Consider the following 10463-nt stretch of genomic DNA (forward strand, 5'->3'; position numbering starts at 1 on the left):
CCAGTCTATTTGAATTTTATCGCTATATTCAAACTATTCATATATTTGGTGAGGATATATCATATTTCACTGATGCCTTCGGGTTTCTCGTGTGCGTGTCGCCATACACGGATATTTGCGGGAAAGCTATATATGTCGCCTCTCGCTTCTTGCGCAGCGTGTACGAAGCGCTCTGCATCCGTGCGCAGGTGGTTGTGGTTCTTGTGATACCTCCACGGAAAGGTTGTTTAGCCAGGCAAGACATGTCACGGTTAACGCAACAGCTTCACTGTGATGACATCGACACGGGCAGTAGGGTACTGCTCTTCGTGGTGGAGTTGTATCAGTCGGCGCGTAAATGATGAAAAGTGCGCCGTCAGGGCAAATCTTTAAAGTGTCTAACAAACTTGACTTTCAGATCTCGTGACCAGTTGACAGGTGAAATTAAAGTTTACCGATGCGCTCTACCCAGTGCATGGCATTATTTTTCAGCCGAGTTCTTTATGGCTCCGGTGATGAATTCAGCTCACGAGGCAGCGCTTGCTACAAGGCAAAGCTAGCTGACTGCACTGCGAAAAGACGAAGGCAGACAAAAAGAACGAATGGATTCAATTACATGAAAAAAAAAAAGATCGTTTTAATGCAAAACGTAATCGTGTTAGAGAGATATGAGGTAACATCAAAAATTTAAAACCACAAAAAACAAAAATAACTATCCTTCTTGTAATCATTGCGATATCCAAAAGAGCAATGGACTCGATCAGTGGTCATTTGAGAAGCCCTAATCTATAAGTTTTAATGTTATAGAGCTGGCGATTCCAGAAAGCTTAGCCTTATTGAGCGAAACATCACTTGGTCGAGTAAGCTGTCGCTTCTGTATCCTTGCCTAAACTTTTGATGTAAACGTGCTCTGTGCCTACTCTGATTAGAAGAAAGTTTATCTGTGCAACTTGCGCGTACGTGTCGTATATAAAAATGCATATTTGTATTCAACTGAAATGGCAGACGCGACGGCGTGTGGCGCAGCTGTGCATATGAGGAAATCATCATTCACGTACAAGAACGTACAAGAGATGAGACTTTGGCGAATAAATTAATTTCCTTTGAATCCAGGAGTTACGTTGGCATTTAGCTGCATCCAGGCCACCTTCAATGACGGAATTGAGATTAGGTTGTTTTCTTTGATATTGCGTCCCATTAAAGTTATTCAACTGTGTTTTAATCACTTCGGCGACCCAATACCGGTTCCTACGGACGACCCAAAGCCAGCTAGGTTGTTATCGAAGGTGAGCTTGGACAATGTTCTCACATCTCGATGGCGACACGCCCAGGGGGCTTTAATGAATGACAAGGCCTCACAGACCGTGTTAGGCCTGAACAAAAAAAAAAAAAAAAATGTTAGCCACAGAATGTACTCCATTATTGTGTGTCTCGACTCCTTCATCGCGGCTGCAACCATGGATGAGGTGCGGCTCCACGGGCTTAAAATACGCGCGTGGCGGGATCCTTGCAATTTAAGCCAAGCTAGTAGGCCGGAGGAGACGCTCCATGAGAACTTTTAACGCTTCCTGCATGTGTGTTGAATGAATCGCGAAAGAAGCAGCAGACTTCTTCGGGGCTTTAGGCGGCTATCAACCGCTATATATAATGTCCCGTAGAAGTAAACTGTGCAACCGTATGCCTAACAAAGCTCCGCCTCGTGCAGCGCCGTTTGCTTATCTTACGGTTATCGCCTTCATGTTTTTTGATATCAGCGACTCAATTACATTCGGAAAAAAAAAAAAAAAAAGGTTAAGTCCAGCCGCATTTTTCCCATAGCCATATCCCACACAAAAGAGTCCAGCGTTCGCGATCCTTCCTATCCCTTCGTTTAACCTTCTGGTTGTTTTCCCGCCGATAGTCTTTGGTTACAGCCTTTTCTGCTTTACCAGGTCCATCTCTAAACAGGTATATATGTCCGCAGAATTGCTTTCCCCTGACACTTCTTCCGCGCACTCATAGATGGGCGTCCAGCAACTAATTAGCCCCGCTGCAGACTGGACCTTGAATCATGTTGACAAACCACATTTACACCAACATGTGGCGTAGTGCTCGTCATCGAACGTGCTATATATACAACACACGAAAAGCGAAAAACACGCCAAAATGCCCATGGGTGCCTGCGCCAGCGTTTCCCTTTACGTTGCCAAAAGGAAGTTGGACTGGTCCTTACAAGTTCCTAACATATTGCTAAATTCAGACCGACCCGTGTAGGAACTCAACTTAATCTGTTCGCACGATAATAATAATAATAATAATTTATTGGCAGCAAATTTACAAGATAATAACCAGCCCGTTTGGTGAATGGAGCTGGGCAGTACAGCGTCATTGCATACGTGCATGCACAAAAAGAAAAAAAAAAAAAAAATTCAATACCAGCATTGATACGAAAAATACATGAAATAGAAAGAAAAAAAAAAGACAAAGCATTTAATCAATGAAAGTTATGTGTAAAAAAAAAAAAAACAAAACAATCTGCTATACAGTATTCCTTACTGATAACAATAATGTATCTAGAATGAAACACCACAGGCGAACCGGGAACGCTCAATCTCATTGCACAAATTACCGAACGTACTGCTTAATCTTTCGAAGAGACGTGAGTGACGTATTGATTTCAAATTTATTGGAGATAGAAGGTACATAAAAACCCCGGATTTTTTCCCCGTAACTTGTATAAACACATGGAACTATGAATTTTTCTGTATGGCGCAAACATCGCGTTTTTCTATTTTTACATTTGAAAGCTTCAGAAAAGTAGTGCTTATATAAAATTTCATATGAAAACTGCTTTTCTATGAACAATCTGTCGAAACATATCGTATTGAAGAGACTGGACTCCCTCTGCAAACACAGTAATGGTCTGAAACGCTGAGCACTTGCTTTGGTGACCATGGCACACTTTGCCTCCTCATCCTGAATACTTCGACACACCTTTTACGCGTTCTTTGGACTTGCTTTATGACCTTCCTGCACTACATCTTAACCTTTTTCTTTAATTTAACGAACGTACAGTATAGACGTGGTCCCACATATCTTGAGCCAAGTTTTTAAGAATGAAAGACACTTCGAACTCGAATGGAATTTGACTCATGATATTATCAGTAGCCTTGAGTTACGCGGCTTTTTCTCCTTAATTGATTAATGATGTTTGATTGCTTAACTTTTTAATTATTGGCTGCAGACACCAAATGTGATTCGCAATGTTGTAGAGCAGCCTCAGAAACCTCTCGATAAATTGTTTTCTACGTAATATCATTCCAATGGAAGCCTGAAAAAAAAAAAAAAAAGAAAAAAAAATTATATATATATATATATATATATATATATATATATATATATATATATATATATATATATATATATATATATATATATATATATATATATATATATATGCAAGCCGCGCGACGGGGCGCTTGCGCACTGCTATTGTGCTGCTCTCAAACTAAACTTGCTGTGGATGAACACGGTCGGCTGCGGTGTGACTGCAGCCATGGAAAAATGACAGGGCTTTGCTCCGGCTTTTGCTGCGTGCATGCTGGCGCAAATGCCGATCGAGCCTACGTTGGGTCCTTCTCTGAAGCAGAATAAAAAGCCGTCTTCGACGCGTTATCGCAACTTGTATTTGTGCCATCATGAGACATGAAGCTACCACTCTGCGTTTTTATCCACAGCACGTTCGAGGGTGGCAGAATCGTCACGTGGCTTTCATATGTCACGGGCGTTTTTTGAAACGCGCAAATAGGGACCGCGTAAGATATAACTTGTATAAAACAGTTGACTGAGAGGTTTCTGTAGGTACTCTACAGCTTCGCTATTCACACGTTGTGTCTACACCCTCTACCTAAATAACTTAACTAAACAATTAATCAATTAGTCAGAAAATGAGCCTGACGAACACTAGGTTAGTGCCAGCATTAATTTAGCGTCCATTTTCATTCTCGTCTGAAGCTCCTTTCATTTTTAAAGCCTTAGCTCAATTTATGTGGGATAACCTGTATGGGCGTTATAGAAGAAACAGGAGATATGGTGAACCGGCTCTTAACGCAAGGAAAGTAGGTGTCATCGCGAAGCCAAAATCAAATGGCGGATAGAGCTCGGCAAAAGCCTGAAGCCGCACTCCTGCTTCGCGGTGAAGACTGCTTTCTTCCGCGTTAAGCTACGCGATTTAACGGTTTCTCATATTCCCTACAAGTATGACATATGCTGTACAGCTGCTTATGTTCGCTATGCCTGAGAACCGAGCGTCGCCTCTGAAACTTGGTTTCCCTTTTGTGCACAAGAAGTACAAGACATCCATCTTCTTTAGCAGTACAGCCCGCCTTGGCGTGGTGCCTTCCACCAGCACGCGCGCAGGGCGAATGCCGCTAAACTCGTTCAACAAGATATGTTTGCGATGAAGTGTGGTCCAGCGATAGCTGTAGGGCTGTCCGCTGAAAGGGCCTTATTTACCCACCAGGAAACATATCCAAGAGTGTGCATCTTGAATAACATCCGCGGTTCATTCGTGCGTCATTCACCGAAGGCCCAAATATACATGCGGCGAACACAAGTAACATGTGTAGTTGTAGAGTATGCTCTAGGTTGACGACAAAATCATTCTCAGAACACTCATATAAGAGTTTTGAAAATGACGACAGAGAGCAGTAAAGTAACGGAGAGAAACAGCCCTCATTCAGGTTAGTGAACCTGCCGGACAACTTAGAGCCTTCTCGAAACGTTTCGTTCTTCGCGATGCAAACAACGACTTCATTATGTTCACTCCATTCACTAATCGCCAGGTGAAAAAGCGAAAACTGCAATAAATTTCTTCGTGCAAATGCTGGTTCCACTTCACGACTAAGGTCGACGCGCGGAAAAATTGGAGTGACAGGTTTATTTTTACCGGCGGTTCCACCAGAATGATTATGGTAGAGTTTTAACAACAACAACAAAATGACGACGGGTGGTGCGCCTTGTTTCCAACAACTCATGATTTAAGTGGTGCTTAATAGTTGAAATGTTGGAATACGAGGAAGGATTGAGTGCAATAAAATGCTTAGATTTGCTCTGCAGAAAATCTAGTTTGGAAATTAGTTGTAATTAATGAAGGTACCAGCTAAGTGAAGGATATTCAAATTTTGGGCGTGTAGTAGAGTTATAAGCACGACCTACTAGTAGGTCGTGGTTATAAGCAAGAAGTTTAGCTGCTCTGTCTATTTTCTGCCTAAGCACTTATCCCGCGGCTCACTGCCCCAGACAGCCTTCAGCACAAACCTTCGCGGGGCAGGACGCGTTTAAATGGCTCTATTTTATTACCATGCTTTTTGATTTAACATTGAAAATTTTTACCGTCATTCACCTGCAAATGCCTTTTGTGACGTTGATATCATATTTGATGAGCGTGAAATATCACCCATACTTTCAGGAGGCTGTAAAAAAAGCGTCTCGATGATATTTAGGTCAATGCCGTCTAAGTAGGCCGTGAATGGCTACCAATGACGATGATGATGATATCCTCAGTCGTTATCCAATCGAAAAACAAACAAACAATAGAACCATGTCAAAAATACAACAAAATATTCTGTAGTTCTGTCGTAAACGTCAGATTTTTCTGTGGTTCTGTAGTTTTTCTGTAGTATAATTATGTCTGTAGTTCTGTAGCACGTTTCTGTTGTAACTACAGAAATTTCCAGAAATTTCTGACGTTAGCACAGAAATTTCAGTTGTCACAACAGGTTTCCCGTCAAAAACCACACAGAAATTTTGTCGTAACAACAAAAAAATTTTCTGTAGTTTTTTCCGAGTGGGATATTACAGTGCATGGCGGGGGATTGGCCAGGGTGCACTGCAGGTACACGCACTTTCATGGACAAGGAGTGGAGGGTTTGGATAATTTTGTGTCTTAAAGTAGAATTTGGAAAACAAATAGAAAAGAAATAGAAAAAAACGATGCATTCTCATTCTAGCAGATGAACCTACCTACTGTAATTATATTGTCATGAATAGAATCGCACACTGTTTTCAGGGCGTATTTCTTGGAGCTTGCCCCGAAGGAGAGGGGAATCGGGATAGAGGAAGCCGTAGTCGAGTGAGGGGAATCTCCAAGTAAATTCTACGGAGAGTAGCAAACCGCCGGCAGGGGAGGAAGAGGTGATCTGTGGACTCATTTCGCCTCAAGGCTCACAAAGGTTGGTCGTACTAACCCCGATCGACATAAATAAACATTTAGTCGTGGTATTCTGCAGCTCAAGAAGGTGGGCACCTCGCATTTCACTGAACTGCACATTCGCGCACGCCAAGGAAGTGCCAGTTGTAGAAAATCCACTGCAGCAAAGAGAGGCTCATGGCTCAATTAGCGGAGAAGCTGGAGGTGTTGAAAGCGCGCTGTAGTCAAGTAGACAATAGTCGATGAACGGGACAATAGGTCCACCAAGGCCGGTTAAAAAATCAGCCCTCTAATTAGCGTCAATGTCATTGCCTAGGGACCCAGTGAAAGCGTACTCTGTGATATGCGGAGGAATAAAAACATGAAGGGAACGGCTGAGAGGAGTACTCCTCGAATTTTCGAGCTCTGTCAACACGGAAAGTCTGTCTGGAAGTATAATAACCTGAGGGATACTGCAGGGAATATTTATTGAGGCCAACTCAATTCCCAGAAACTCAGTGGCAAAGCTAGGGCTATAATCAGGGGCCCGAAATGTATAACTCCGATCAAGATTTACCCGTCACAGTCTCGATATGCACGCCACAAACATACTCTCACATTAACTGAATATTCCTGACTAAAGATAAAGCGCACAGGAAACACACACAAGAGAAGCAGACACAGGACACGCGCTAACTTTCTTCTGACGTGTCCTGTGTCTGTTTCTGTTGTGTGTGTTTCCTATGCGCTTTAGTCAAGCAATACACCATCTAGCCCAATTTCAAGTTTTGAATATGCCTGTCATACAGATGCATTTAAGCATTTTTTTTTCTGCCGCCATCTGAGAACGGAACAAACTAGATTCTTCCTTCACCCCATGCGCAGACTTTAACAACATTCACAAAAAAATTCGAAGCCATTATTTTTGCACAGTAACGCCCTCAGTGATCCCCAAGAGGTTCTGATTATTTACATTACGTTTCCTTACTTGTTGTGTTAAACAGTTCATGTGATCTTGCATAGACTTAGTTTGTCCGCATAGATTCGAGTGTCAATTCTTTAGTAGTGATAGTGTTATCGTCATATGCTCATCTCGTAAAGCTTTGCGCGCCTTGACGCCTCTTGTTGCGTGCATATTGCTCAATGCTAACACTGTTTGATTATTTCTTATTGATAACCTCTTCAAGAGCTGCTTGTGCATTGTCTTTTCTTCCCTAGTTCGGCATTTCAAATATTTGTATTATCGAATTTATTTAGGCATGCTTTATTGCCGCAATGTGTGCTTTCCTTCTGTTGTGTGTTCAATGTAAATGTTCTGCATGCCCACCAGCTTGGACTGCGTAAGGGGACCTGTAGTATTTAAAATAAATAAATAAATAAGTAAATAAATAAATAAATAAATAAATAAATAAATAAATAAATAAATAAATAAATAAATAAATAAATAAATAAATAAATAAACAAATAAATAAATAAATAAATAAATAAATAATAGATGAATGAATGAATAAATAAATATCCACGGAGTAAATGCTAATAGCTACTTTTTATTGTGCTGGAAGGTATCTGTAAAAACGGCTATAGCGTTAGGGAAATTAGGTACATACTCCTCTATAAGCCCATTTAACACACTGGCAGGCAAATTCTTAGCATTCCCTCGAAGTGTGTCGTCAAATGAGACTACAGTATCAGCCCGCCGGGAGTTAACTTGTGCTAAAGAATTTATTGATACCGAAATTACTAGTTATGCATAGAATAACCAGGTAGCACCCCGCAATAAAGAATAGTTGAACCATATGCCATGGCCAGAGTGAATCACTGCATAACCATAAGCATAATCACAAGCACCACAACCAGCTACACCACCAGCTGAACCTAGGCGTAGCCATAGCAATTGCTTTCGAAATTACCAGGCTTAACCAAGCTAAGGCACTGCCAATTGTTTTCTAAAAAAAATACTTTTCGTTTTTATTCATGACTCGTTATTATCGATGATCGCGCTATGGACAGTTTTGGTCGGAAACCAAAGTGTCCATACTAATGAGGCACGACTGTATTCCTATTGTTTTCTCTATTTAATGTATTCGGTCGCAAGACAATGTACAGTGTATTAAAAAAAGGCATGGCAATCATCAATTTGTTTTTTGCGAATTAAGAAAAAGAGCATATCGTCATTGTTGTCATCGTCACTTAAGTCAACAGCATTTGTCTTCTCAGTACATAGCAAGAACTGGTTTGTTTTATTTCTAATACGAATTTTATTCATGTTGGTCGGATGGGATAAACTCTTTGTATTGCATTAAGGACCTATGCTAGTAAAGTGGTACCCATGTAGGCCTTAGAATAAAACGGACCAAAAGAAGGGTAGGCGAGGAGGGGGAGAGGATTGCTACTTTAGTACAGAATTGGACATAGAGTCTCGAGTTTTTCTGCTTTTATCCGGCATAATAATTGTTGTATAAAGTTAAGAGTAAAATACATCCTTCATACGACAAAATTCTGGCTTGCCTATATATCCCAGGATTGCAGAGAAATGTATATTTGCTTTAAGTTATGGTTTATTTAATTATTCTTTTTTTTTTTTTTTTTTTTTTAGGTCGAGCTCCCGACCTCAACCTCACATTTTGAGTTTGAGTTGAGGTTGAGTAAGATCGCCAATGGTTACCTGAAAAGTGAGGTGAGGTCGCCTGGGGGACCTCAACCTCAATTTATGAGGTCGAGGTTGAATGAGGTCGCCAAATATTTTTTGAGTTTGAGGTGAGGTAGATGTGTTTAAGGTCAAATGCCCACCTCTGCTTGTTTGTGCCTGCATGTTTCTTACGTCCCGTCTTTTTCGCGCAGTTTTACTCGTTCAATACCAAAGACCAACTCACAACCTGCAAGAAGTCTGGGGCGAAGTCTCGCTTTAGTGTTTTTCAACATGCCAACTGTTGCTGCGTCTGCCCCAGGGGCAGAAGTCTGCAGGCTATTAAGTACATATTCAGCTATACAGAGACCCCAGTGAAGTCTGCATGCCCCAAAGAAAATTGAGCTGAAGGAAAGGTAGCGCGAGCTTGAAAACGCGTGGCAAGGCCTTGAGCTATGGGCTCCAGTTGGTCTTCCCCTTCTCGAAGGGCAATAATGTGAACAGAGCAGTATGGGAGGAGGGCAACACGTTACTACGTTGCACGTGTCTATGGAGAGATTTGCGGCTGACTGGGTTAGATAAATAGATTATCGAATTTGCATTGTATTCATTATTAGCCTTAGAAATAGTTCTTTTAAGCGAAGCGGCAAACAATTTGTAATTAGTCCAGTTGTTTGCTCACTGGTTATGGGCTAGGCGATTATGCGGCTTTCCTCAGACGATAGGCTTTTTCGCATTCATCATTCCACCAGCTCGAAGGAGTCTTGTTTTTAGTGGCTAACCGAACTGTAAAGACTGATTGCCGCGTTGCGTCTAACGCGGAAGTTAGCGGCCCCGCGGGGCGATTTATCCTAGGGGACAGCGGACAAGGATGGCCCACCTAGAAGTTCCTTGAATAGTCAATAAATTTTTGTGCGGAACCAGTCGTCCTAAGCGGACTGTACGAAATGATGAAAGTGCTTGCGTAGTGGTTACTTGACATACCACAGTCAATTATAGACTACGTATATACATACCCCAAGCTAATGTTACACCGATGAGAATTTGCCTTCATATAAGTGATGTCGCGGCTGTTGTAACAGCTCACATTTTAGCGGACATCTAAGACCGAAGTAATTGTTCTCTACAGTCTGTTCTTAACCCTATATAACATGATACGAATCGGAATTCCCAGCGAAAACTACTTTTGAGTTATTGCGTAGTAAATCACCTAGATCATATCCGCCGTACGGACATCTGCGGGCAAGCAGATATTTGAAAATTATAAGAGGGGCACACGGCGAAACAAGGGTTTCAACTGCAAGTATCTGACAATCAGGTTGCATAAATTTATGAGATACATTTGCACGATGAAACAGTTTTGTTGAAATCGATGTTGACTAGCCTAAATCTTTGCGGTTTAAGCGCTGAACACGAAAATCTCTAATAGTGAGCGGACAATTAGGAGAGAGCCAAGTTTCCTGCAGTAAAATAATGCCTGGAGGAAGTTTAACAATAAACTGTTATAAGTCGTGGAATGAAGGTGGGATAGAGCGACAATTCAACAGCAGTACAAAGATTTCTTCTGTGACTATTACTTAAAGATGAGGCAGCAACAGTTTCTTGGAACACATCTGATTTCTGTAATTCCTGGTGAACCTTTACGCGCATGTGATCAGGTTTAAAAGGAGAGGAGGAAGCATGACGCTT

The sequence above is a fragment of the Amblyomma maculatum genome, chromosome 1 (assembly GCF_055883805.1).
Source record: "Amblyomma maculatum isolate TAMU_Amacu chromosome 1, ASM5588380v1, whole genome shotgun sequence".
In the NCBI taxonomy this organism is placed as follows: domain Eukaryota; kingdom Metazoa; phylum Arthropoda; class Arachnida; order Ixodida; family Ixodidae; genus Amblyomma; species Amblyomma maculatum.